This window comes from Choristoneura fumiferana, chromosome 23 (genome assembly GCF_025370935.1).
Source record: "Choristoneura fumiferana chromosome 23, NRCan_CFum_1, whole genome shotgun sequence".
In the NCBI taxonomy this organism is placed as follows: Eukaryota; Metazoa; Arthropoda; class Insecta; order Lepidoptera; family Tortricidae; genus Choristoneura; species Choristoneura fumiferana.
In genome coordinates, this window is record NC_133494.1 from 5233191 (window position 1) to 5260461 (window position 27271).

The 27271-nt window shown below is 36.7% G+C and overlaps 1 protein-coding gene across 8 annotated transcripts in view; it reads right to left on the reverse strand.

Annotated features, from left to right (window-relative positions):
* The window catches only part of unc-104 (kinesin family member unc-104), a 100680-nt gene that overhangs the window by 67393 nt on the left and 6016 nt on the right, over window positions 1-27271 (reverse strand). For all 8 annotated transcript variants that reach the window (XM_074106064.1, XM_074106068.1, XM_074106063.1 and 5 more), the window contains exon 2: window positions 18118-18154. The gene's annotated coding sequence lies outside the window, so the exon portion shown is untranslated. The remainder of the gene's footprint in view (window positions 1-18117; window positions 18155-27271) is intronic.

A 27271-nucleotide genomic window follows, 5' to 3' on the forward strand; every position in this document is an offset into this window, starting at 1 on the left:
GAATAAAAAAAAGAATCAGCGTAATTTGAAAGCTGCTCTAATATATCTAATGACAGTGCTTTACAAAATGTTGGAACACGAATCTTTAAATTCATCCTCTCGTTTAATTTCAATCGTTAAAACCCACGCCTCGAACAATGGGGGAACAAGTAATTAAATGAAATGTAAATTGGATAAAGTTCATTGACCACGATTTTTCGATGTTAAACTTTGTCCATTATTATTGGGAAAAAAAATGCGTCATTCATGGTAAAGGTTGTTACACTAAGTATTCAATTTAATGTTTCACGCCGTCATCCCAGATTGCAATATCACAGCATAAGGTCAATAGCCTTTATGACGACAAAAAGCCTGCAGAATTTCCTGTTCAATATCAAAATCTTTCGTGTTTTGTTTTTACAATAAAAAGTCGGTAAATGCGGTACATACATAAAGTGCAATTACTGACCAGGCTTAAATCGTATAGCCTCCTTTATATTCATTAGTCGTAAGTACTTAATTGAGAATCACGCGCTTTCTTCCACCCTATGCAGTCCTATTGGTGCCCGCACTCAACAAGCGTCTATACATCATTGGCATAGAAAAGCGTGGGACAAAGGTCAGACTGCCAATGCCGCTCCATTCGTAATTCAAACACGTCATCTCAATAAGTCAATAAAATAACACACATATTACATGTATACGTACTAAAATAAACCTGTAATAAAGATGAGATTAAATAGGTTACATCGCATTACGTAAACATTAATTCCAACGCAGCAAATCTAGCGTAGCAGACGCTACGCGTAATCGTAGCGGTTCTACGCATTTCGTAGACGCAAGCTATGTTTGACGTAAACTGCGGAAGATGACGCCAGGTTTTTAAAATTTAATCTGAAAGTAGTGTGTCTCTTTGGTTAACTTTCTTACTCAGGCTTATTACACCCGCTATGGGTACAGAACGACACCGAGCGAGGTTTTATGTGTCCCAGATTCGCGGCTCATAATGTGTCAGACGCATTACTCTTAATCTAAGTCGACTTGCCCTCCTTTAAGAATATTTCGCTTTTTCTTTAACGTAAAACTAACAAAAGGAAAGTTAGCATTTTGGCCGTGAAATAAAATTTTAATTTGTGAAATTTCTTTGTGTGGTAAAATCATTTTAGACTAAGGTAATATCGCAAAAGAAAAACGACTTTTTGTTACATACAAATGGAATTTGGAAATTGGGTTTCTGACATGGTTTTATCATATCATTCTTCGTCTCCTGTTTTACCATACATAAGAATTAGTATCACTACCTACAGGGCCAGGCCAGGGCCAGGGCCAGGACTACAGGGGGTGTACAGGTTTTTCAAACTACACAAGGGAGTGTCTGTGGCACCGTAGCTCTTAAACGGGTGGACCGATTTCAATGCGGTTTTTTATTAATTTGAAAGCAGGTTTTCTAGCGATGGTTCTTAGACATGTTTTATCAAAATCGGTTCAGCCGTTTTTGAGATATTGAACTTTGAAGTGACAAAGTTGGTTAGGTTTTAGACATAGACATAACTTTATTCAATATCACTTAAAATTTAAAATTAAAAGAAACATTTTATCGAAAGTCGGAGGTTGAAAAGGAACCTGACTCAGCATTGTGCTGCAGTAAGTTTAACCTTTCCAGCCTTTTAATAGACCGTCCCGTAATCTAGATTTCAGCCCGTATCCTATACGAGATGAAATGAAATAAATAATATCAAGTACAAGTTCGCGGACTGATGTCAGCCATTCATCACTCTGTCGAGCCGACTGGCGCGACTAACACATCACTTCAACACCTACCATTTATACTGTAGCGAAGTTGTGAACGAATTAACGCTGAGAGCGAAACTCAGTGTAACATTTGAATAATAATTTGCAGGTGAAATAATTAATATATATAAGTGATATAATTTGCCGTGAAGCAGCAGGATTAGCGAGCAAGATGGATTCCAAAACTTCCGAAAAACTTAGTAGTGCCAGTCCGAGCTCAGTTTCGAACCAACAACGTATTGTGTTGTGACAGATCAAGCCATTTTGGTTGTTAATATTTTGCTACATTTCAAGTTATTTTTAACTTTATTTTACCAGATTAGAAGAAGAATATCGAAAAAATACCCCGAAATATTTCTATCAATCAAGGCTTAACTCGTAAAAGGCTAGGTGCTAGTTCTAGTCTTAGTTTTAGGTGGTACATTTTTGGAGCCAAAATAAACTTTTCTTTCTTTCTTTAAAAGGCACGTAAGGGTGGGTTTTCTGTTGATTGATGTAGCACGTAATCACAGTTTTTTTGGCATGCAGTCAGACGCACGTCATATTGTCGTACTTAAATATTCTTATTATCAGAAGCCTACGTCTTCAATACCAAAGTGGATTTCGTCAAACATCGCTTTGCGTTTGGCACTGGCTTATCCGGTGGCGCGTTGTCAGGGTGAATGAAAATCATCGCCAGTCTCTGTGGGTGCACGTCTACAACAATCGTCGAATATAACTGCAATGTTTGTGTAGGCCGCACTATAATCCCACCAAGACGCGTTTCCGTACTAATTTACTCCCTGCCGACGCTTTTTGTGATTATAATTAGTGACGTTGGAAAGAGATACTTATAGCTAAAGTGTGGAATGGCAAAGCTTTGAGATTCTTTCCCTCGCGCCGGCACCAATTTGATATCGCGCTTGAGACGGTCCAGTCTAGAGTTACCGCCACCCGAGCTTGCAAACTGCCATTCACATCACAAGGAGATAAACTCGGCATTTGACTTGCAGATTCACGCAAACTGCTGTGCTTTTATGTTACAAGCAGCTCAAACATTGAGCACTTTGATGTGCTTTACTAGCGTTGCAGAATGTGAAATATGTACCGTACGATGAGATCAGATTATCCGATGACAAAGTATCTATTTTTAGTTTTAATTTCGTCAATAATTACGAAACGAAGAATAGCAGTTAAATTGCTTGGTAAGAATGACCCAATTAAGCTCCCACAAAATAGTATGAGCATGAAAAGTCCCCTAGTAAAGGGGTCAGATTTTATCTAATAGGAAAGGAATTCGATATCTTAACTATGTATAGACATTAAGTCGATTACATGTCTATAGCTACATTATATGATAAGTGGCACGACCCTGTCCCACGCATTTCGTAGGTTGAAGCAAAGACGAACTCGCTCCATTATGGAAATACTGTGGAACTTGTTACTTTCGAGTTTACGCTTTTGAACAAACCCGAAACGTGTCTATAATGTATTAAGTTTTTTTCTAAATACGGTTTTATTCAATATATTTTAAGAATTAAATATCAAAAGCCCCATCAATCTTCTGCGTACAAAGCCCAGAACGGCCATTTTCAGTGTTTATGTAAGTGCGTAGGATAAAAATAGTGATTCAGCTCAGCGTTTGATTCCTGAATGGAAAATTCTCTGTGATTCGATTCGCATTTTGTTTTTGTTTTTTCCGAAGGCACTTTTATTTTAAATTTATTATATACAGTTAAAAAAACATATGTTCAAGTTTATATGAAACTTGAATGTTAATGCTGAAGTCCGGCTTTTTTTATGGTAAAAAAAGAAACATGTTAACCATTTATGGCCCTATATTTTTTTCTATCTTCCGTCTAACTCCTCGATGTCATTCATTTCCGTTGATGTTCTCAAGTTAGAAAACAATCGTAATGGTAACTGTCATACTAAACCCTTTAAACACCTTATGACAGAAGCTGTCAGCGTGTTCGCAGCGACACCTGACAAGAATTAATTCAACCGACTGTACCACACAAATGAAGAGAATTAAGCGCGAGTGGATTACACTAATCCTCCCACAATTGTAGGTTGTAATTTATTATGGAAATGTACCATTACGTTTATGTAACTAGGATGTTGCTTAGCAGTGAAATGTAACGAAAATATAGCTGTAAGCGTGGTTTTGCGGTGCCTAATTAATAAATTCATTGGACTTTTTATGGCAACGACTATTTGATTATCTTGCTTTTAAAGTTTCGTCATGTCCGTCCGTGGCTTAGCTTAAATATTGATATTGCTAAAAGCTGTAATTTTACATGAGTACATATATTAACTACGAAGAAAAATGAGTAAAATAAAATTCTGACAAAAAATATACTTTTAAGGTTCCTTCCCTACACGTGGTGGTTTTTGTTTCTCGTCTAAATCTACAGTTTGGGCTGTCGTTAGATAATTGTTCCAAAAACATTATAGTTTAGCTTAAACATTTTTTTAATTTAGGGATCAGTTTGCAAAATATGAAATTTTAAAGCGCTAATTTTTGTTAGAGTCGAGGGTCGTTGTCGTCATATCTATGTACCTACTACTAGGTACCAAGTTATTACGTTTAGCTTTACTAATATTATTTTTAAGTCTCTTCAAATATAGTTTAAAAGTGTCTGACATGGAAACTGTACTGAGCGCTGAGTGCAATAACTACGTGATTTATTTTTCTTTATTCTATCTTATCTTTATTTTATCCCTATCAAAATTATTAAACGAAGCTTTGTACTTCGAATTTTAGATTAAATTTGATACAAATTTGCTACTTTTTATCTGGCAACGCTACCATGATCCAAACTTCATGGTCGGATCGTTCTTACCTGTAAAGAGAACACAAAGAAACTTTCAACTTTTATTAATAACGAAGGTCTGACTCTCGCGGGCTCTTGCTCTTTTAATTTAAAGCATAAATAAATACCTCGATCAGGGTGACCGCGATCAGCCACTTCGCTGACATCACAGACATCTGACAACCCTGACAGGTCATTTGTCCCGGGAACGAAGGTATCGACCTTGCCTTGAGGGACACCGGCCAAATCAAAGACAAAGACCTTGACAAATCGCTCGTTCACCAACTTAAGTACTCTTTAAAATTACTTTCAAATGCATCTTGGATTTTAATTGAGAATAAATTTTTGTGGTTTTGCACAAAGTAAACTTTAGAGGTAAACCGACTCGTGAAGTCTCAAAAAGACTGATACCATCTCAATTTCTACTATGTAGACACACGTACTCGTATGTATGCATACAGCACACAAGTTGCTTATGTTAATTCGCGGTCAGATCCTAGAATTGGTTACTTCATTGTGTTCGGCTGGTCATTTCATGAAATACAACCATTTGTTAAATGGCCAGCTAAAACTTTATCTTTAAAACATCAACACTTGATGTGATGATATATCAAAACTTATAAGAGTATGGACACTGTAACGCAAAAGATGTAATGATGATAGGTTACTACATTTACGCACTTTTAGTTTTTTTTTTTTTTCAATTTAGTCAGCTGTTATTTAGCATTTACAATATATCAAATCACTAATGCTTAGTCATATCTATCAGCAAACGCTGAGTACTCTTTAAATGGGCATGGGCAGTGGGTTTTCCAAATAAAAAATCGGTCAGCCATAAAATATACACTGTAGACGTCTGCGTTCATACCCTGTTTATGCATCGAGAGCATGTGCGTGATATCCATGGTGGACGGTGCCATAGCATGAGCTAATTTGGAAAAACCGGCCAAGAGCGTGTCGGACACACCCCAAAATAGGGTTCCGTAGCCATTACGAAAAATTAAGTAATATTTTTCTAAGGATTTCGTATTTTATACGGAATCTTCTAAGTTTAGGTATATTTTATAGCTTAGGCTGCTATTTAAGAGTAAAACTACTAATAATTCTCAAGCAAACTTAGCCGTTATAGTTTTCTTTGAAAGTTAGATATACCTACTTACTACCATCCTGAATTTTTTCAAATTTTTTCACCCACCGGTTAAGATTTTAGAGCGGGGTACGCTCAATTTTAATGAAAATTTGCACTTTAAAGTTGAATATTTCGCAAAAATCAATGAATCGAAAAATCATCTTAACAAACCCCTAATGGTTTTAAAAGACCTATCCAACGATACCCCACACTAAGGGTTGGATGAGAAAAAAAATCACCCCCACTTTACGTCTATGGGAAGTACAATAAATTTTTTTTTTGTACTATTTTGTCGGCATAGTTTACATATATGTATATCCGTGCAAAATTACAGCTTTCTAGCATTGACAGTCTCTGAGCAAATCCGCGGACGGACGGACGGACGGACGGACAGACAGACAAACAGACAGACAGATACAGACAGAGACAGACATAGACAGACAGACAGAAGACAGGCAGAGACAGACAGAGACAGACAGACAGGTTCCGCTTTTGCGATTTTGGCTCCGGAACCCTAAAAATGGCTTTTATTTTCAAAGAAAATCTCACATTGAAGTCAAAATTGAGTATGATGTTAGATGTTTGGCACCTCTCCCTACTCTTTTTCGTATGATTCATACATTGTACCCATTCGTGCGGTTATTTTATAATCAAACCCACTGATATCAAACCCAAAGAATAGCGTTGGAAACCGTGAGATATTAGTTAATAGGCACTGTTTCCTCAGTTAGATAGATAAAAGATAAAAAATATTCATAAGGTAATGTAAATACATACAAACAATGTAAAACATGATAAAAATAAAAGTGAACAATTTGAATTCAGCTTTTAAAAATTATTGCGTAATACAATACTTCAGCGTTTCCATCAGACTTTGCAAACACATTAAGTTGGTGGTAAAAATAGCTTACACGTAAGCGTGGCAGAGAGTGGGCTTTAACGATACTACTAAATATAAAACAATTTATTTCGTTATGGTACAAATATTTTTTCACTTCTTATGCTCGTAAAGTTGGTATTTATGCTAGATCTACACGACATAAAATTACTTTTTATGCTCTAATGCATAAAGTAAAATCTTCGTCTAAGACCAAGGTAATCATGTGTCAACAGGCACAAACAAAAGTTTCTTATATCTTTTTATTGATTTTACTTTATGTAAAACTAAAAATCAAACAAATCAATCAAAATAAATCAATAAAACTAAAAAAATAGAATCATATAGCAATGCATAAAAAATAAAAGGTTCCTAGTAAGTGAACAATTCTTTACACTGTTGCTATTTAATTTCCTCTCAATCGAAGTGAAAAGCAGAGTGTAAAGCTCGAGTATTAAAACCATTTTCCCCTCAACGTCTCTATCTACCCTCGCCGTACCCGCTCGGGTGGCTATATGAACGCCTCGGGTAAAATGGCTCGTTCGCTTACTTGGTGGCAGTTTAAGGGTTAAGGATGTGTCAATAAATTCACTTCTGCCTGGCGGCAGGATTGGCTGCTAAGATGGTGGTAGCGCTAGCGATCCATATGGACCATGGACAGGTTCTACAACGTACCTAACCTAGCATTACAATAATTGTCGCAATTCAATTTTGATTAATATTACTGCTTGCCGAACTGATTTTTAGTGTTGCCAGAAAGAGATTTCTACTCGCTGGTCAGACTTTATGCCAGATTCTAGACACTAAACGCGTAGCATGCTTTTGTGAAATTGACAGAGCATAAAGGATATTGCTACAGGACTTTTTAATCGCACAAAAACAAGAACTACCAAAAGTCACGTGCAAAAAAAGTAAGTTTATTCTTTTGTCCTCTAATTACAGGGACAAGACTTTTGTTTGACAAATTGTGTTAAGAAAAGAAACATTCATCTCACTTCTGCTGCCCACTCATTCGATCAAAAGTGAACTTAAAGACCATTGCTTATAATTATAAGAACTCAGCGGCGCGCTGCTAAAGTCGCGTCAGCTGTGAGATTATGAATTTGCATCTGTTATGCCTCAAGTTAAGACAATATGTAGGATACACGATGGATTCTAATAATAAAAAAATGTAAACGTGAAACGATTAAAAATTAATTGACCGTGAAAAAGGCGGTACTAATAAGACAACAATGGCGTTCACAAGTACAAACAAACCTGGCGACGGAAACGCTCACATCGATTGACGTGCGACGTTCGGCGCCATTGGTCAGCGACTGTGACGTCACGTGCGGTATCGACCCAACGCCTACGGACGCGCATGCGTCGCGATCTGAGCTCGCCCCTGATTGGTTCTGGGCTGGCTTAAGGCAATGCATTGACAGATGGAACGTATTATCGGTCGAATTATTAATTTTGGAATTTCCAACAAATATTTAGTGTTTCCAACGCAGTATTACAGCATTCAAGCTCCAAATTGTAGTAATTCAAGTTCGATTCTAGATCCTATCTAACAATTCCGAAATTATCTCATATTTACAAATAAATGTCGTTTCATTCTAATTATTATCAGATTTTTTTATTTTTATAAATTATAATATATTTATTTAAGCAAGTAAGCCAGAACCATTGATTGAGAAAAACGGAACTCAAGGCAAGGCCAAGGCCTTCATTCGACCCACAGATATTGCGTCAGGCGTCAGGCCGCATCAAACGTACTTGGAAATTTTCAGCAATAAAACTGGAAGCGAACTATTAAACCGTGACGCAATTGCTGCCTACAAAAGGTTTGATATAGGACTTTGTTTAAAAAGTTGCAATTTTGTAATCCCACAGAGACTGAAATCAGTCATTATATTTTATAGCTAACGCGCCTCCCACCAGTGTATTAAATTACAGCAAAAAGGCAGGACAATGGCAAAGAAGGATTCTGGATAAAGCTGTTTTCACGGCGTACGCCAGCATTTGATTTGTTTCACGTTAAATCCCCGTCAGTTCATCTAGCTGGATTTCGGAGTAAAAATTTTGCGTGTGGACGCAGCTTAAGCCAGATTTTATTTAGCACCCGTATAAACGTTGAACCTCGATCATGAGGCCAAATTATGACACCCAGGCTGAATATAGATTGATTGATTATGTACCAATTTAATTTACATAAAAGCAAGCTTTCAATCATGTTTTGATGATAGTGAATGGCACTATTTGCTAAGAATAGTATAGAACGTGTTTGTTTATGTAACGTTTAGTAATATGAATCGACGCTTTACAGGTGTTATAAATATCAAATAAACGGTACACATGTAATTTAGCGACGAGTCAAGAAAGGAAATTTATTGCGGATCCGGTGGGGCGTACAGTACGAGCCGCGCCTGTAAATTCCAAGAAGTTATGACTTCAACACGTCATCTACATTTTAACAAAAATTAAGTGTCCAAGATAGTAAATAACAAATGTGTGATTTGCTACAAAATTTCAGCTATAACCAAATTTTGGAATAGTGGTCAAGATTTCAGAATCGTAGTTTTCCCTACTATTCTACTCTTGTTTTTACCCTTTTCGTATATTTTCAAGAGATAAAGATAATAATAATAAATAAATAAATAATAAATAAATATCACGGGACAATTCACACCAATTGACCTAGTCCCAAAGTAAGCTTAGCAAAGCTTGTGTTATGGGTACTAAGCAACGGATAAATATAATTATATAGATATAGATACATACTTAAATACATATTAAACACCCTAGACCCGAGAACAAACATTCGTATTTTTCAAATAACTCGATTTAAGACGTGAGTTATCCGTTACGATATCATTTAATAGTGAGTCTCACGGTAGTTTCATTTTAGAGATGAAGATAACGTTTTAATTTTTTTTTTACAAAAATGGAACCGACTTCAAAAACCTTGAAAATATTTTTCTACTACTTTGAAGTCGGTGCCTCAGCACGAGCCAGCAGGAGTGGAACTATAGCCGTCTACCTCACCTACATACTATATATTGGCCTTCAATCACTCCTGCTGGCTCGTGCTGTGGCACCGACTTCAAACTAGTATAAAATTATTTGAAAATAAAAAAATGGAACCCCATTTTTTGTTTATTTATTTTTTTTTCGTAATTTTTAGTGATTTGTAGACAAAGAGCATCACAAAACGATTCCATTAAGCTCAAACACAGCATAGTTATATCATTTTTGTTTGTTACCTCAGAACTCCGTCATTTATGAACCGATTTGAAAGTCTTCTTTATCAGGGTCCAGTTCACCAAATGATAATTACTGAATGTAAATACTTGACTTGATGTTAAAAATGCCAAAATCGTTGCTTTAAAAATTCAAGGGTTGCCCTCGATTTCTTTAAGATCCCATCATCAGATCCTGACTTGGTGTCAATGGGACCACCTCGGAAGTATGTCCCTTAGAACTTAAAAAGAATTTTGAAATTCGGCCCACAATTGGCAGAGTTATCGCGTATCAAACATACAAAAAAAAACACACTCGAATTGTAAATCTGTAAATCTATTTAAAAAAATATACCTCGTTGAGTTTCTTGCCGGATTCTTCTCAACAGAGGTAGTTCCGAACCGGTGGTACGTTTTTTTTTGTGCTTGTTTTAGCCTAAATTGAATAAAGATATTTTGACTTTGACTTTGAGAACCTCCTCCTTTTTTGAAGTCGGTTAAAAAGTCGGTCCTAAAAGGTCAGCTAAACTGAAGATGCGATTAGGGTTGCCATATGAAAAATTTAAAAGTCCTGACATTTCTTGTCACACATTTAGCAATCTTCATAGCAATACATGTGAAAAAGGAGAGAGGGGGGGGCTGAAAATGGTCAAAATTGGTATGACGTACTGGATGGCCCTTTGACGTAAGTTAAAGAATGCGCCGGCGGGGCGCTGCGGTCCGCGGTGTACTGTATCGTGGATCTACGCTTCCCTTTCCCTTCGCCCGACTCCGTAGCCACCTCCCCGACACCAATTTTTTTTTATCTGAGGTCATTTCTAAAAATCCAGACACTTGGCAAGTTCGGCCGCAATTCTGACAAAGGGTCAAAAATCCGGACTTGTCCGGACAAATCCTGACGTATGGTAACCCTAAATGCGATGGTATCTAAGTAGGTATAGTTAGACTCCTAAAAAGCATCATTTTGGATGATATTTTCACATGATCAACAATTGAATTCTGTGTCTATACCTACTCTATACTATACAGCATATCAAAAAATAATAAAAATTGGTCAAGCGTGAGTCCATATTGGGAAACATTTAAACTTTGTAACTAAAATTAAAATTATTATAATAATACCTACTTTTGTTGTATGAGAACCCCCTTAATTAATATTCAATTTTATTTTATTTTTATTATTTGTTGTAGCGGCATGACAATACACATTGTGTATTAATAAATAATAGCAGCGTGTCTATTACTCTTCTCGAGCTACAGCCCCGTGACAGACAGGCAGGGAAGCCATAGTAATTTAGTTTATTTTGTCACTCTTCGGGTACAGAACCCTGAAAACAATGTTTTCCAAGCCGTAAGCGTAAACAAAGCTTAAATATGGGCGTGAACATTAAGCTTGCATGGAACAATACGCGCCGGGCGCCCGCGAATATATGTTATACCTTTATTCAGTAGCATCCTCCTTGGGAATTGTGAACAAGACGAAATATCTCGTACAGCTCTCTGCAATAAACAGCGATGGTACATCGCCACGCCACGTTTATTTTGCCATTCATTAGACATACTACAGGGTATCCGCTGCCATTACTCTACCATGCATGCATGGCCATGCAGAGTAAGGAGTAAGTAAAGTAGCCACGTCACGTCAGCAGTGAATAAATATATTTTATTGTAATTTTATTTTATTTCATTATTTCCTCAGCAGTGCAATTATGTTTAAATACTGTATTTACCTATATGTGTTAATTTAGCTAATTAACGTGTCACAATAGGGAACGTCAACAATAAAGAGATTTCTTATTATTACAACTTGTATTAATGCGTCAGAGTTGAGAAATATCGATATTGTTCAGAAATTCAGCAGTAGTTTCCTGTGACAACTAGATGGCGTTAGGGGTTGCTACAAATTAATAAATGAATAATTTGCTTTATTTACAATCAATAAACTAATTAAGGATAAAGTGTGATCATTAGATTGAACGTCTGACTCGGCGGAGCTTTTTAACTTATGGTGTCACCTTAATTCGCCAAATTAAAGGAACAACGCAAATAAAAAACTTGCTTAGCCAAAAGTATACGCGAACTTGCTCGTACGTCTACCTATCACTGCAGTGATTCTTTTAACTACTTCAGTTTACTGTTAATGTAATAGTCAGTGCATATGAATGTGAAATAAATCTCATGCGTGTGTATTTTATGAACAAACTTTTAGGGTTTGAGACTGTACCGTGCGCAACATATTTATTGGGGTCTGGTTTCACATACAGCAAAAAGTAACTCCTGTACCCAAAATCCAATTTATGTTTACCTATCTAAAACATAAACGTCTGAAGTTCCGCAGCGATGAAATATATAAATCGCCCCAAAACATTGTCTGTGTTACTAATATTTGAATTTGTACGAGAACATAAAATGAAATTTATCGTTTTAGCTTGCACGCATTTTATAAATTTGTTCTGAAATTCTCTCAATTGCTTTAAACAAGTGTATTTGAAGCAGTCTGCACATTGCACAGTACGTATGTATTCAATAAAAAAACAAATACACATTGAATAAAAATGTCAGCAATAATTTTTGAAAGTTTGAAATACGACAAATTTAAATTTTATATGATTCACTGGAAGTGTAGGTCTACGAAACGAAAAAGATGATGAGACATGAAAACACAACCTTCTAACGAAAAATCATCTTGACACATTCTACACTAATCTAGGCTCTAGCTAAAATCAAGGTATTCTCGTCACTCCGGTACGTATAATAGTAAATAAAGACTAAGAGCCAAGAGATATTGCTAAATCAAAAAAAAAATAGTTCAATTGCAATTATGACTTATTACAACATCACCGTTTAATATCCAGTAAATTGTAAATCACCACCTTTCCCGATTGATTCAGCTCACGTACGCCCGCGACAAAATACTAAAATACAGAACATTGCGCGTCCCAAGGCAACGGTATGTTACCTTTGTTTATATCATTACCCTCCCAGAGACAAGCGGGGACGTTGTAGGCACAGGTACGATGTCGGAAGGACATGAAGGTTTGTTTTTTGTTACCGCGTCATAGTTTCATGTTTGAATCCCGGGGATTACTAATGTATGGGCAAAAAACTTTTCCCAAAGTATCACATCCCAAAATATTTTACTCAAATTATCATTTGGCAAAAAATCATTTGCTAAAACAACTTATCGCAATTTTACAGTCATTAATTATTTTTTTGACAAATTATTATTTCAAAAATAATTACTTAAGTCATGTTTCATATTACCAAGAATTATTTAGTCAAATGTATCGTTTGGCTTAAAGCATTCTTCCCAAAATATTGCATGGCATCTACTCTTCTGGTAGCAGTTCGTTTCTGTGGGGGACACAGTTCTAACCTAACCTAACCTACTTTCTGATAGCAGTTCGTTTCTGTAGGGGACGCAGTTCTAACCTAACCTACTTTTCTGGTAGCAGTTGGTTTCTGTGGTTGATTCGTGTGCGATTTTGAACAAACATTTTATTGGAATATAATATTAGCCAAAAGGAAACGTTTTCTTAATAATCGTTTGTCATAATAAAACTTGACAATGTAAAATTATGCCGCCATGACAATTTGATCAAATTTTAATAAATAAAATGCGAAATGTTAATATGCTAAAGATTCGTTTGGGAAATGAAACTATTGCGATAAGTGTTTTGGGAAGTGAAATTTGGCGAAAAATATTTTGCCGAAACGGCAGTACACCGAATCCCGGATACTTTTTATCTATCGAAATAACCTGTGACAGGTATTAAATACATGTGATTGTTCTTGATGTTAAGACGAGACACTAAAAATTTTCCAACAACCCTAAGGTGTAAAATAAGCCATGAAAATTAAAGTAAGAAACTGAATAAAGTGATTTATCCTAACTAGATAAATAATTAATAGTTTCGGAATAATTAGCGAAACAAAAACATACTCCATTGGGAACTCAAATCTATCTAGAAGTTTTTTACTAATCATACCTATTAATCGTATTTTTAGACTCCCAATTCACTAGAATGACAATGGATGATAAATAGTATATGTATTACAATTTCAATACTATGTATACTCTAGAAAGCCTTGCCCAAAATATTGAAAGAAGTCACAATTTCAGTTCATTTACATTGATATCAACTATGTTAGTAAAGATTTCATCATGCCAGCCGAAAGACGTCCACTGCTGGACATAGGCCTCCCCCAAAGTAAAAGAAAAAAGACCAAAAGTCCCAAATTTACTTGTCATTAATTTTGATAAAAAGGAATCTCTAACTTAGGCTACCACTCTCAAGCACAATAAAAGGCTACCATAATTAAATTTCCGGGCACTTTCTTGAGACTATTAAGCACGCTATAATATTGGTTGTAGACCTACCTCCTTGGATAGAGTAATAACCATATTTCATTCCCAGAGGGGTAGATAGGACCAAGGATTGTAGAATATTAAAAGCGTAGGGTATATAGTATTCTAAACAGCTTTCAGAATTTCGCCGCGTAGCGTTGGTGTCTATATATCTTTATAAAATATAATACAAACGAACACACTCGATAATTTCATAAGCGATCTGTAGATACTTTTTTTATGTGTGTGTCTGTATATCTTATACTTATACGTATATCTGCGCGTGTAGAAATGTGGACAAGAAAGGAAATTAGAATAGTTGGGAAACTGTTTAATGTTAATTAGGAATTATACGTTGACGACATCGCATTGACAACAAGTTAAATATATGACGAAATAGGACTGTAGACGAAGTCGCTCTGAGCCCTGAATAATGCTAAACTTCTTTCTGGCCAGCAACTTATAAACTTTAATTTGTTCCTTTTTTAAACACCAAAAAAATTCTAGTAGCTTATTTAAGAAAACACGAAAGATAACACAAAATGCAAATTAAATAAAACTGGCAACTAAAACGTATTAACGTTTCCGTGGAAAAAAAAACATTGAAGTGAGCACAGGCGCCGGTGAGTCGCGACTAGCGACCAATCAACGCAAACGTTGCGTACTCCACCCCTAGACTTTAGAAGCACGCAAATATATACAATTTTACATAGAGCACTGGAAAATAGAACGTAGTTTTAAGCTGCCAAAGATGGTTCGCAGCGGCGCGGCAACAAAATATTATTTGGGCTGGTAGCCTAGTGGTTTGATTTGACATAATGGCCTCTCAAGCAAGGGTTCGTGGGTTCGAGCCCAGGCTCGCATCTCTAAGCTTTTCGGAACTTATGTACGAAATAGATTAATTTATCAGCGAAAAAATCGGATTTAAGGTTACTGTAAAATTACTGTTTTTGGTTTTAAGATAGCATTTTTTTTTTCAGGTACTACACTATCATAAAAAGGTTATTTACACGACTTGTACGATTTTTACGAAATTACATTTGAAATTTATCATGAGCTTTACGGTGAAGGAAAACATCATGAGCAAATATTTGTCACACACCTGCGAAGAAATTCAATGGTCTGTGTGAAGTTCCCAATCCACACTGGCCCTGTGTAGGAACTACGGCAGAAGCCCTCTCTTTCTGATAGGAGGCCTGTGCCCAGCAGTAGGACGTATATGAGCTGCGATGATGACAAGTGCGCAATGAAATTAAATCTAGGAGCGCGGCAGTGCCCCAGCCAAGGTAAACGCCAGGCAAACTGCCGTAGCATGTTTTATCGAACCATGTCGGTGTGTTTCCGCGCCACTGTCTTGCAGAACTAAAAAATAGGAAGTGTGAAATAGTAACAATGACTACAATATTTTCAACGGCACACACATCATACGTCATATGGAATCCCAAACAGGCCAGATTTTAACAAAAACTAGGCTTGGCTGTTAATGAGATTTCACTATTTTTTATAAGCAAATCATATTTATCGAGACTTGGCACTTTTTTGCAGCATATTTTTGTTGGGTATGGTCCTTCCTCCTTCTCCTTCCTCTTAACTCTATCCTATTTGCAGCTTTGGCTTCATAATCTATTTACATTTTCATAGACGGTATTAATATACCGTTGTGGTATAGTCACCAGCGCCAATATCTGACATAACAAAGCGAAGCGCGCATAAATACGAGTATCAGATACAACTCTATTGCTAAGGCTGGTTCCTGCCAGCCCTATAGGCAATAGTATCCTTGTGTCAGTTATTTTTACTTGCTCCGCTGTGGCAGATGTTAATGCTGTAGGTACAAAGAGGTCAAATCTAATACGACTTCAGCAAGAGCTAATGTCTGAGCAAAGGAATGAGTCGAGGAAGACTGTATATGTGTATATACAGTCAGCCCCCTCCCCGTTCCTTTGCGTGACTGCAGCCATTACGTGAACGCACATAGCATTACGAGAATAACGACCTTCTGAAGTATTCTCCGTATGAACATCGCTCAGAACCAAACGGCAGTGGCTTTTGTAATTTAAAATTAGTGTCCACCATTACAATATTCAACAAATTCTGGCATGTAAAATTGTCTATATGGTTGTTTGTACCTCTATGTAACAAGCTATGATACCGTTGAAGACTTTAAAGCAGCCATTGAGTCAATTTTAACGCAAATTCACCATGTCAAGATGCAATAATAAGATCGTTACCTAACCGTGTTGAACAGTGTATTGAAAAAAAACGGTGGACACTTCGAACACCTACTAAAATAAATTAAAGTATGTGACAACAATGCATTTTATTCATTTTAGACATAATGTTTCATGGACACATTTACTTCTTAAGACGTACACAATCGATATCTAAATAGAAATAGTGTAAGTTTTTTTTTTTCAAAACAACCGTGTTCGATTCCCGAGCTGAGTACAGGTTTTTTTTTAAATGCATGAATGCAGTTTTTCTTGTAATTAAAATCGATGTCATGGTTCCTAAGAAGAAATTTTCGTATGTCGTATAGTTTCAGACTTTCCCATACTGACCGATATAAATGGGCCACCCTGTATATAGTAAGTTGCAACACATCTTTGTCTTTATTTATACACGGCATTTTTTTCGGTGAAGAAAAGTTGAAAAATATGAATATTCAATAGACTCACTGTTTTACATCACACATCACGGCCTTCTCTCAGAATGTGGGGATTTCATTTCAAACACGCACACCATTGAACAGTTTGAATAAACTGTGTGTTCGTCTCACTAAGGCGTGTATTTACTGAAGAGAGAATCTCAGTTTCCTACAATCCCATCTAAGTGTACCACTATGGTACATACTCAAGGCATACGACTGCAATTTTTCAAGACTCTACCTACACCTCTACCTCCAGTGGGATATGCTGTTCGTGGTCCGTCAGTCAGCAAATCATTCAGTTACGTCTACGTCTACTTTTATAGATAAAAAGGTAGATTACTATATCGTAGCCAGTTGTTTTGTAGCTTCGAGGGTGATGTCAAATACAGATTATTAATTTTCGCATTCAAATCTCGATATGTCGAAACAATAATGAATATATTTTAAGGAGACATGTCATGTGATTAATCCAGGACTCCCGAATACAATATCGTTTCAGTTCAGGTGACGGAGGTGCCATCTGGTGTAATATAAAACCAATTAGAGAACGCAGCTGACAAAGCGGCGTTTTGGCGGTAAAAGCGTAATTAGTACGTCACATCGGAGAATTTATCCCTCGGAGCTTAGGGTCAACCAGTAGGTTATGGACACCGAAATAAAAAACAATAAAGTTAAATTAATATTTAAGTTCAAAGCTGGCTGCGAAGTTAAGAACTTTTTGCTGCGTTTAATTTACTTTGTTTATTTATTTCTTATTTCATTGTGATTACACGACAAATAAAGCCGTATTGGCCTCTAAAGCGAAGCGAAGGTCGTGGGTTTGAACTCGGCCCCGCACCTTTGTTTTTGAATTTGTGCGAAATTACATTACATTTGAAATTCACACGCCTATGCAAAGCAGCGGGACATATACAGGCCAGGGATGACACCACTTTAAAAGCAGTGTCATGTAGATGACATTCTACTGTGGGCTATTTTTAATCAACGATGGGGGTTCATCATTCGTATGAATATTTTTTTAATAATAATGGTACTAACTCGATTACACATCAGTGTTGAGACAAAAACACTTTACTTTTATAGTTTTAAATGGATCGACCTACTAGAATAGAAACCTTAAACCTAAAACTTTGCAGGCGCTTTTGTTTCCAAAGATGTAGGCCACAGCCGTTATTGTGTAACGTGTATCTTTTGTACAGTGTTGTAGAGTAAGTAATTTGCATTTAAAATACAAAATTTACTACATTAAAATCCCAACGATGTGTAATTGACGAAGACTCTTTAAGATTTTGATTTGGAAAACACCTTTTATGCGAATTTTACTTACCTGTCAGTGGTTTTAATGGATTTCAGGCTGGAGACATCTGTAACAGAAATAAGGTGTGTAAATTGATGTAATTTTAAGTCACCAGCACCAAAATCTCGAGCCCTACTTATCAGTTATCACTTAGAGAAAGGCTAGCCAAACCTAGGCCCGCAAGCACCAAAATGGGCCACCAAGGCTTTGAATTTGCCCGCCTACTCATTGACAAGCCTGCTATTCTTTATGTATCTATAATTTTAGTCGTTAGATACCTCTATAAGTAATAGCCTGGCGCCGCCTTATACTTACAAAATTTGGCCTATAAAACCAATTAGCCAGCCTTGACTTGGAGCTTTTTCACACTGGCGATTTGTGAGCGAGTTTAAAGCGACACGAGCGCGTTATATACGATTGCGCCGTGAGCATATAGCGAGTTACTGTATATAGCGCCGAAGACGCCATATTACACATTCTCATACAATACAATAATAATTATGGTGTCTTCGCCGCTATACGCAGCCAACCCCTAGAGGATAAGGCTCATACGCCCGCATTGTTAATTTTCTCAAGTGCATACGTGCAGCAGAGTACTCAACATAACGGTCCTAACTACTTAATTAAACGGAACGTCAAGCGTTCTTAGTATGCTGCCGTATTTGAGAACATTTTACTAACTACGAAACTTAAAATGACAAATTATACCTTTTAAGTTACAAATACTCATCATCATTGCCTTCAATATCGCTTAAAGAAAATCGTAAGCAGAACACCCTGCTGCAAGGCAAGGCAGTAACTTGTTTTACAGCCATTCGCGGCGCCTATAAAGGCAGTACTTAGCGGCACCTACAGCTAGTTCTTCCATTTTACGGTACGTTTAAAGTACGTGACCGAACGCACGATAAATAAAAGAAAACATGCACCGTGGACTCTTAGTTTATATGCATCAAAATAAAGAGGTTTTTCTCGAAGGCAACTTTACAAAATAAATTTAACGCAGAAGAAACGTTTGTAAATTTATAAAGTGCTTTGTTGTAGCAGCTGTGTGCAGTGAACGTATTTACTATGGTATTAATATTCGTAATAAGACGTAGCTTAAGCGTAGGCAGTTCGTAGCGGTCCTACGAGAAAGAGTAGAGATGCTACGCAAGCTACTTAAAGTTACAGCTACAGTTTCTTCTAGTTATCTAGTTCTACAGCTATAGCTTATTAAATAGTAGTATTTTTACCCGTGGTAAATAGGTGAAATAAGTTCTAAGGTTTGCAGTTTGTTTGGAGTATTACATGGAGTATATTGTCAGGGGGTAAATAGCTATTGTGTTTTGTTTATTTTCTTTTGTACAATAAAGAGTTTACATACATACATACAACTATCGATGCGACACATTACTTATCGGCATAAATATTATTTTCTAGTAATTTACTTGTACATACATGTATGTATGTACCACCTCAGTTAAACAGTTGCAACAAGCGTGGACGTAATAAACCCATCTAAGTATACACGCAAGTGTACGCAATAGACATCAAAACGTGTGCGTGTCAATATATCGAATGGCCACGACACGTGTTACACCAACCATTTACTTTGTACACCTTGTGTACCTACACCTTTTAAACGAACATGTTTATCAGACTATTTTTTCTGTCACATAGATCTATAGGAATTGAAAACAAAGGAATTTGTTACCATTTCGTCAACAGAAGAATCTGTAATGACAGATTGACTTTCATCAAATACGCCCACGGCTTTTGCGAACACAAGTTCTCAGAGCTATTTCAAAGAGGAACGAGAACATTCTGCTTTGAACATTTATATCTTCAATCTTCACGAAGCGGTGAGCTGCGTCAGTAATGTTGGCAATCCTACTTTTCGTTTTAAAAATCTAGATCAATAAGTAACAAACGTCCCAGTTTTAAACTTAAGTCTCAACCCTTCTAACTATTATAGCTTTCTAATTGGCTCGATATATTTATTTATTTATTTATTTATTAGGGCCTTCAACAACAAGTACACTTTTTCATAAATTTCATATACAAGATGTAGTAGGTGTAGGTAAAACAAAAAAAAACCGCGAGAGTATTCGGTGCTAATACAAATTAATTTAAGATACTGCAAAGATTTGAATGTAAATCAGAATACGTAATAGAAATAGATAGATTTTTATTTTTGTGAAAGTATAAAAAAAATTGCACCTGATAAGTTAGAACAATCCGGGCGTCAGCAATCTAGACGTCACGTCACGTCAAGCCCTGGCCCCGTGCCCCCTCCCGCGAAGGAGGCGCCGAGGCAGCGGAGGCGCCGAGCCTCTCGTATATTCCAATAAAGAAGGACAAGACTCTAATAACGCGACCCGAGTAAGCTCCCAAAACGACACCTCAGACTTTTCAAGCACACCTGCTAACCCAATACCATCCTTACCCTCTAAGAAAACGGTCCAAACCGAACTACCCACCTCTCATGCAGTATAAATACGAAAACAGAATCGCACGTCCGGTGAAGTTTTTAAGGACGTAGGTCGAATATTAGACAAGGTTCAAGTAATGGAAATTTGATAACACGTGTTGAGAGGAATTAGGCGAGCCCACCTGCCGGGGCGTGAGCTGAGCGGAATATAAATAATTCGATTAGCATCAAAGACGAACTTTTTCGGGGAAAGTAAATGAAGGCGTATCGGAACGGTGGACTAATTACGGCAACTTCATAAGATGGTATGATATTTCAGCCAGAGAAACCTACTTCCTGTGTATAGATGTGGTTTGACTATGAATAGTACTGATTCGGCCCATTTGTTCAGACCGATATTGACGTTTTGTTTTGTTTAATCTTGTCTTCTACAAAACTTGCATTTGAAATGGCTTAGTTAGTTTAGAATAGATATAGAAAATAATATGTTCCTCTTAAAGATCTTTACCTCAAGTATTTATGAATGAATTAATGTAAATATTTTATTTGTACAAAAATATAGTTTTGTTTTTCACAGAGCCTGGCAAAACTGTTTTATTGCAAGCATCGTGGTTGTAGTAAAATTAAATCAGTTATATTCCAGGAATTATGACCACTCAGAAGCTGTAAAGCTTAGGTAAATCTAATTTAACCCTAATCACAGAATTACTAGGTCTACCAACTTAATCTTTTCGGGGTTTGTAGACAGTGTCGGAAGATTTATGGGTCGATCCAAGCACCAAGGAGTCATTTACGGCGGATTTAGGCTTACTCCTTTTCTAAGTATTTATTTTTGTGAAGACACTGAATTTCGATTTCTTATACGAACATAGATAATAGGCTGAAGATGTGTCGTTCTACCAGTAAATCACTACACTACATTGTACTATTTAGATTTCATTGTATACTTGAAACAAATGTCAGCTTTAATTTTAATCTGAAAGCTTATCTGATACTTGAGAATGAAGCTGGTTTCTGAGTACTATTTAAATTCTAGATACCAGTTATCTAAAATGAATTAAAGCTACAGACAGTACGTACTTGTAGCAGAGTAGAATATTTATTACTTAAATTAATGTAAGTAAGTTGAGACCGTTGAAAGTATTCAATGTTTTAAGAATAAGAGTGGTTAAGTTTCAAGCAGTTTCCGAAACAACATAAAATACTGCACCGTTAGTATTTATTTAGTAACAGTACCTATATTGAATATATATTCTATGAAAAAAATCTACAAAGATCGAGCGGGCGGACATAAAGTGCAATTAATATTGCTTAGATAGAATAGTAGAAAATTACAAATATAATTCAACTTGTCTATTAGTATAAAAAATACCTAAGCAGTAGTTTGGTAGAAATACACCATCTTTTGTTTACTCGCTTAAAGAACAATCTGTCGGTTCTCGGCTTCATTAAACACAAGGTGTCTAAAGCAAAGCTCTGCACTCTTTGTCGTCTGGTGTAGAGTTTGCTGGCACATGTCAGTCCCGAAAGAAATAATTCAAGCAGAAACCTGGAGACACTCGTTTAGACCGCTATTCTCTTGATTCTGCTTTACAGCGCTGCATCAGTGTACATAACATAGAAACGAGCACAAGAGACACTATGAATAGTAATACGGAACTTAGTTGTACTTGTACAAAATGTCGGCTAGAATTCTTTGTAGTTTGTAAATAACAGTCCCCTTTACTTCGACGGTTACGAGTACTTATGTTTTTAAGGGTTTTTTAATAGAGCACAAAATATTTAATGAAAAAACCGGGTTAATAATAATAATAATAATCATTTAAGTATTTCAAATAATCAGTTCATATTGCGTTAGTAACAATTGTCTTATTACCTACGTTAGTGTCATAAAATTAAAATTAAAACCAAGATCAAATAATTAAAACATAATCAAGAACATAATTAAATTCAAAATAAGTCATTAGTTTTATATTTATAGCTCGACATGTTTCGGATTTGAACAAGCCCGAAATATAAACTCGATTTAAGACGTGAGTTATCCGGTTTTTTCATTTAATATAAGCGAGTCTCACGGTAGTTTCATGTTCAAAGTCTTCAAAGAGCGCAAAAGTGATCCTTCCACAATCTTTCAAACGAAAACCACAGGATTATTTTAACAGGAGACGAAGTTTTAAAGTTTATCTAGGTCCTTTTTCGTTAGTTAATTAAAAAAGTAACTATGCTCAAATTTCTGTTTCATATTGTAGAAAATTCCCAGACAAATAACATTTGTCTTAACTGCCCGCCCGACCGTACCATGATGACGTAGGTAGAACAAATAACAGTATTTAGGTATCTAAAACAAGCCCACTCTGTCTAGAGACAATGAAGGCTGTACCTACGTCGTATGGAATACTAAGATATTCAAACAACGATGCTTATAATATAACTGGTATACCCTGTGTATTGTATACCTGGTATAGAATCATGGCGTGCCAATACCTACGTGATAGAATATTGGTAGATAGGTCTCCTTTGTTTCAGCCTCTCGATACGAGCCTGAGTTTACAATGAGGTAAAACTCATTTATTTTCCACGACAAAAGCTGATGAATACACAACGAAGCTTCATTATGCAAAAATAAATTAAAGTTTGATGGGAAAGAATGAACGAAATGAACCATTTCATACCGCCGACTTACGAGAGTTTTGTTAGTTTACGCATGGGGTAGAATTGTGTTACTTCGGAAAGGTGAAATTGAAAAAGTCCTTGTCGACAATATCAATATTTTTCATACGACGTTATATTATATGATTTAGGTTTTTTGTACGGTATTGCTAGCAGTAGGTGTTTTAGCGCTAGAGCGTGCCGTAGGTACATATTCCCCGTGTGAGTTTAGCAAATTTTTGCCACACTTCAAAGTGCGTACAAGGATGCTTTACAAAGATCGAAAACCTTTTGTCTTCGCGATATAAAAACAACATTTTATTATATGTATATGTAAGTATATAATATTTTCAAAACAGGTTACTGTAGGCTAGTGTTCTAAAAACCGGTCTTATACTTATAGTATACTAATAGCAGGTTACTGTGGCTCTATCTAACTTAGCTTTTTATCAAAATCGACGCGCGAATCTAAATACATACCACTTTACACAACGATTTTTACACACTAAGACTTCAGGACATAAGATATCCACGAATCAATAAATACTCACGCACACTTTTTTACACAACGATTTTTACATGATCTACACGTTGAGGTATCCAGAATGTATTATGCCCTCGATCGGTTTACTTGAGTCTGTGAATTTATTTGCACGCATCCTATCTTATTCTCCGTCTAGACAGGTTTAGGTTCCCCTAGGACTTTCAGTTTTATTAGGTACTCAGACCCTAAATACGTACCTATAGCATCATTTAGGGATAGAAAGATGTGGGGACTGTAATATTATAATGTACGTGTAATGCATAACTCTTTATTGTACATAAAATACATGAAATTAACAAGTAACTAGAGAAAGAGATGTAGGTACAAAGGAAAATTTATCACGTTATTAAAGGGATATCTTCTACAAGCAAGCATAGCAAGATGAGAGACAGCCGGACTGAGTGACTCCCCAGGACGGCGGCATGCCCGACAAATGTCGACCGTACCGTCCTTCAGGATATACCTCCGGTAGTTGTTCGTCATGATAACTTCTTCAGCAATTGCACACACAAAACCCTCGGTTTCCCCAAAGAAGTCCCCGAAACGTAACCAGCGTACCTTTTGTCTATCGTTTCTGACGCCCGCGCGCGATCGCAATCAAATGACAGTTTTTGTATGCGAAATCTGTCATTTGATTGCGATCGCGGGCGTCAGAAATGTTAGGCAATACGACCTCAGGTCACCGACGCAAGAAGGTCTACATCAGGCCCTGTTAGGGCCTTGTAGAACCGCCCGTGTAACTCCATGCTCTTCCATACGTTCTTGCGATCTGCTTCAATTTTCGTTAGCCAAGGATAGCGGGATGAGGTGTCTGTCTACTGCCACATCGCGATGCATCCCACACTCGTTGCTAAGGAAATAATCCCTAAGGCTGCATACCTCGCGGTTGTGGATATTTTTGGCATTAAGAAAGCCGCGACCTCCACATTTCCGTGGGGTGTACAGCGTCATAACAGACGAACGTGGATGTAGCATGCGATGGGTAGTAAACAGTAGGCGGACCCTCCGGTCCAGGGCGTCCAGTTCAGTCTGAGTCCACCTTAGTATGCCAAAGGAGTATGTGAGCAGGAGCATCACCCAGGCGTTAAAGGCGCGCACCTTATTAGCACCCGACAAAAGACTGTCAAGTACCTTTGTAAGGCGGCAAAAGAAACGCTCCCTCACCGTCTGCTTTATGTCCCCGTCAACGATACCCAAAGCCTTGTGACATACCAAGGTATTTGTAGGTTTCAGCTTCGGAGAGAGATCTGAGGGTCATTGTTTCAGAAAGTTGCAAATCCGGTGAATTTACAACAGCTTTTCCCCGCTGTATATTCATATTATTATTATTATTTAATAAGGATTGTTAAATATTTTATTCCATCACTAATACTTACATAACTTACGAAGTTCGTATAAAATCAAAGGGTAGTGAGATTTATTCATGAGAACTCAAGTATATATATGTTTGACGGATAACCATTCTATAACTATTCTATAGCGTCCTATAGTCCGCAAAAACAGAAACGAATTTTCTGAAACGTATGATTTACTTTGCAAATATTTGAACCAAGTCCCTAAACTAACATACGCCCTCAAATCAACTTAAAGCCTTTAGAATACCTACATATATGTAGGAATGAGTGATATACTGAATGACTGATTGAATGTGATGATCGAATGACGGAGATGGAGTGAATGAGTGTCGGAGAGAAAGACGTAAGACGTGTGCGTGAAAGGATGTATTTGATTTGATTATATTTTGTGTTTCTTTTGTTTTTATTGAATTATATTTTATCTCGCCAACTAAGGTGTTTCCTTAAAGTAAAACTCTACATATATGTATATAGTATATTCTTCTTTGTACCAACTCTACTGTGATGCAGCGATAAAAACTGATGCATAACAGTAACAAATACCGATATCTAATGACTAAGAAACCAAAACAACCATTGAAAGTACCTACATGTTGGTAAGACAGCACTTTATACAAGCTTTTATTTAACGTCCCGTGTATGTAATGTATGTATTACTATGTATAATAATAATAATAATAAATCTTTATTGTTCAAAACACATGTATGTGTATATACTTCGTAAAAGAAAATTAGTTCCACCGCTGTATATCTCTTTATTTGTCTATTTGCATTGCATTAAAGACATTATGAGTTCGAGTATATTATTATTAATTTAATTTATTAATATACTTAAAAACTCAACACAAGATACAACAATATGATAGGAAACAAAATAAATAAAAACTACATAAATATACCTAACTATAAAAAGAAAACACCATCTAAGAGACCCTCCTGCGGCATAAACCCCAACACACTGGCGGCATTACCTCTCTGTACGGTCAGAGAAATTCGCTGGGAGAGGTAAGCGCCAGCTCTGGGGTCTCCTGAGGTCTCTATCAGCTGGGACGATAAGGCCCCCATGAAGGCCCTCATGTCAGCCGACCACGGACCCATTGCCTCCACTGCGAGCGCCGCAAACTCATAGATCTTTAAAAGAGAAGAGTATTTGCGGCGCTTGAGAACTTGGGCCTGGTCAGCTGCAGCCCCGGCTTGTGAGTGGGTTGCCTGAATGTGGGACTGCGCGATTAATTAAAAATATGATAACTGTCTGCGACGATAGTCATAAAAAATTATAAACACAAATCGGTGGTAAAACAAAATAATAGGACTAATAATTTTACGTGAATCAATATGAACCCGTCGATACCAAACACGGTGCCTAATTTAGACGAGCAATACAGCGAAGTACTAGTAAAATATACTTTAACAAACATTAAGTCGTTCGAGGTTAGTGAACGCCTAATGCGTGAACTTCAGTCGTGCCCGCTACATATAAAGCTGTATAAAAGCTATATTGAGTGGAAAAGCGCCCGTTACAACGCTATTTAGCAACTTTGCCACCTCTATTAGGAGGTAACGAAAAAGTTGAGGTACTTAAGAAAATTTGGTGTGGTGGGCTGATAAACGCGAAACTAAAGGCACTTGCTCATTTTCTTCGTCTATATTTGTGCAGTTAGAATGTGTATATATAATTATATATAATACTTCATCATCATCATCATCATCAACCCACAGCAGTCCACTGCTGGACATAGGCCTCTTCCACCGTGCCTCAGGACGCCTTACACTACGTTTTCCCGTATATAATACTTACTTACTAAAAAGTAATTGATGGCGAATTAAAAATAATGTACAGCAACAGCAGTACAGTCTATTTTTCCGTCGAAATTGAAATCAACGAGTTTGCATTGTGTATATGTTGTGGACCAAGTGATTAATCGGTCATTTAATATGAGATGGCAATTTGATAAAAACTATTCAATTAATTATATTGCCCGGGCATTATACATAATGTCTATCCCCTATTGGGCAAAGTAATAAAAAAAATGTCTAATTACTATTTTTTTTATTTTTACGTAAAATTTAATGAATCTATAAACAAACATCTATCAAAAACTGTAAAGTAAGTTTTATTCTGGCACTCGCCGGCCGCTCCGCCACGACACGCTTGTGCTTGTTTTGGTCACAGTCAGTTGACCCTAATACGCTCCTCCTCGCTGCGCTCAGACTTCAACTAGTCAA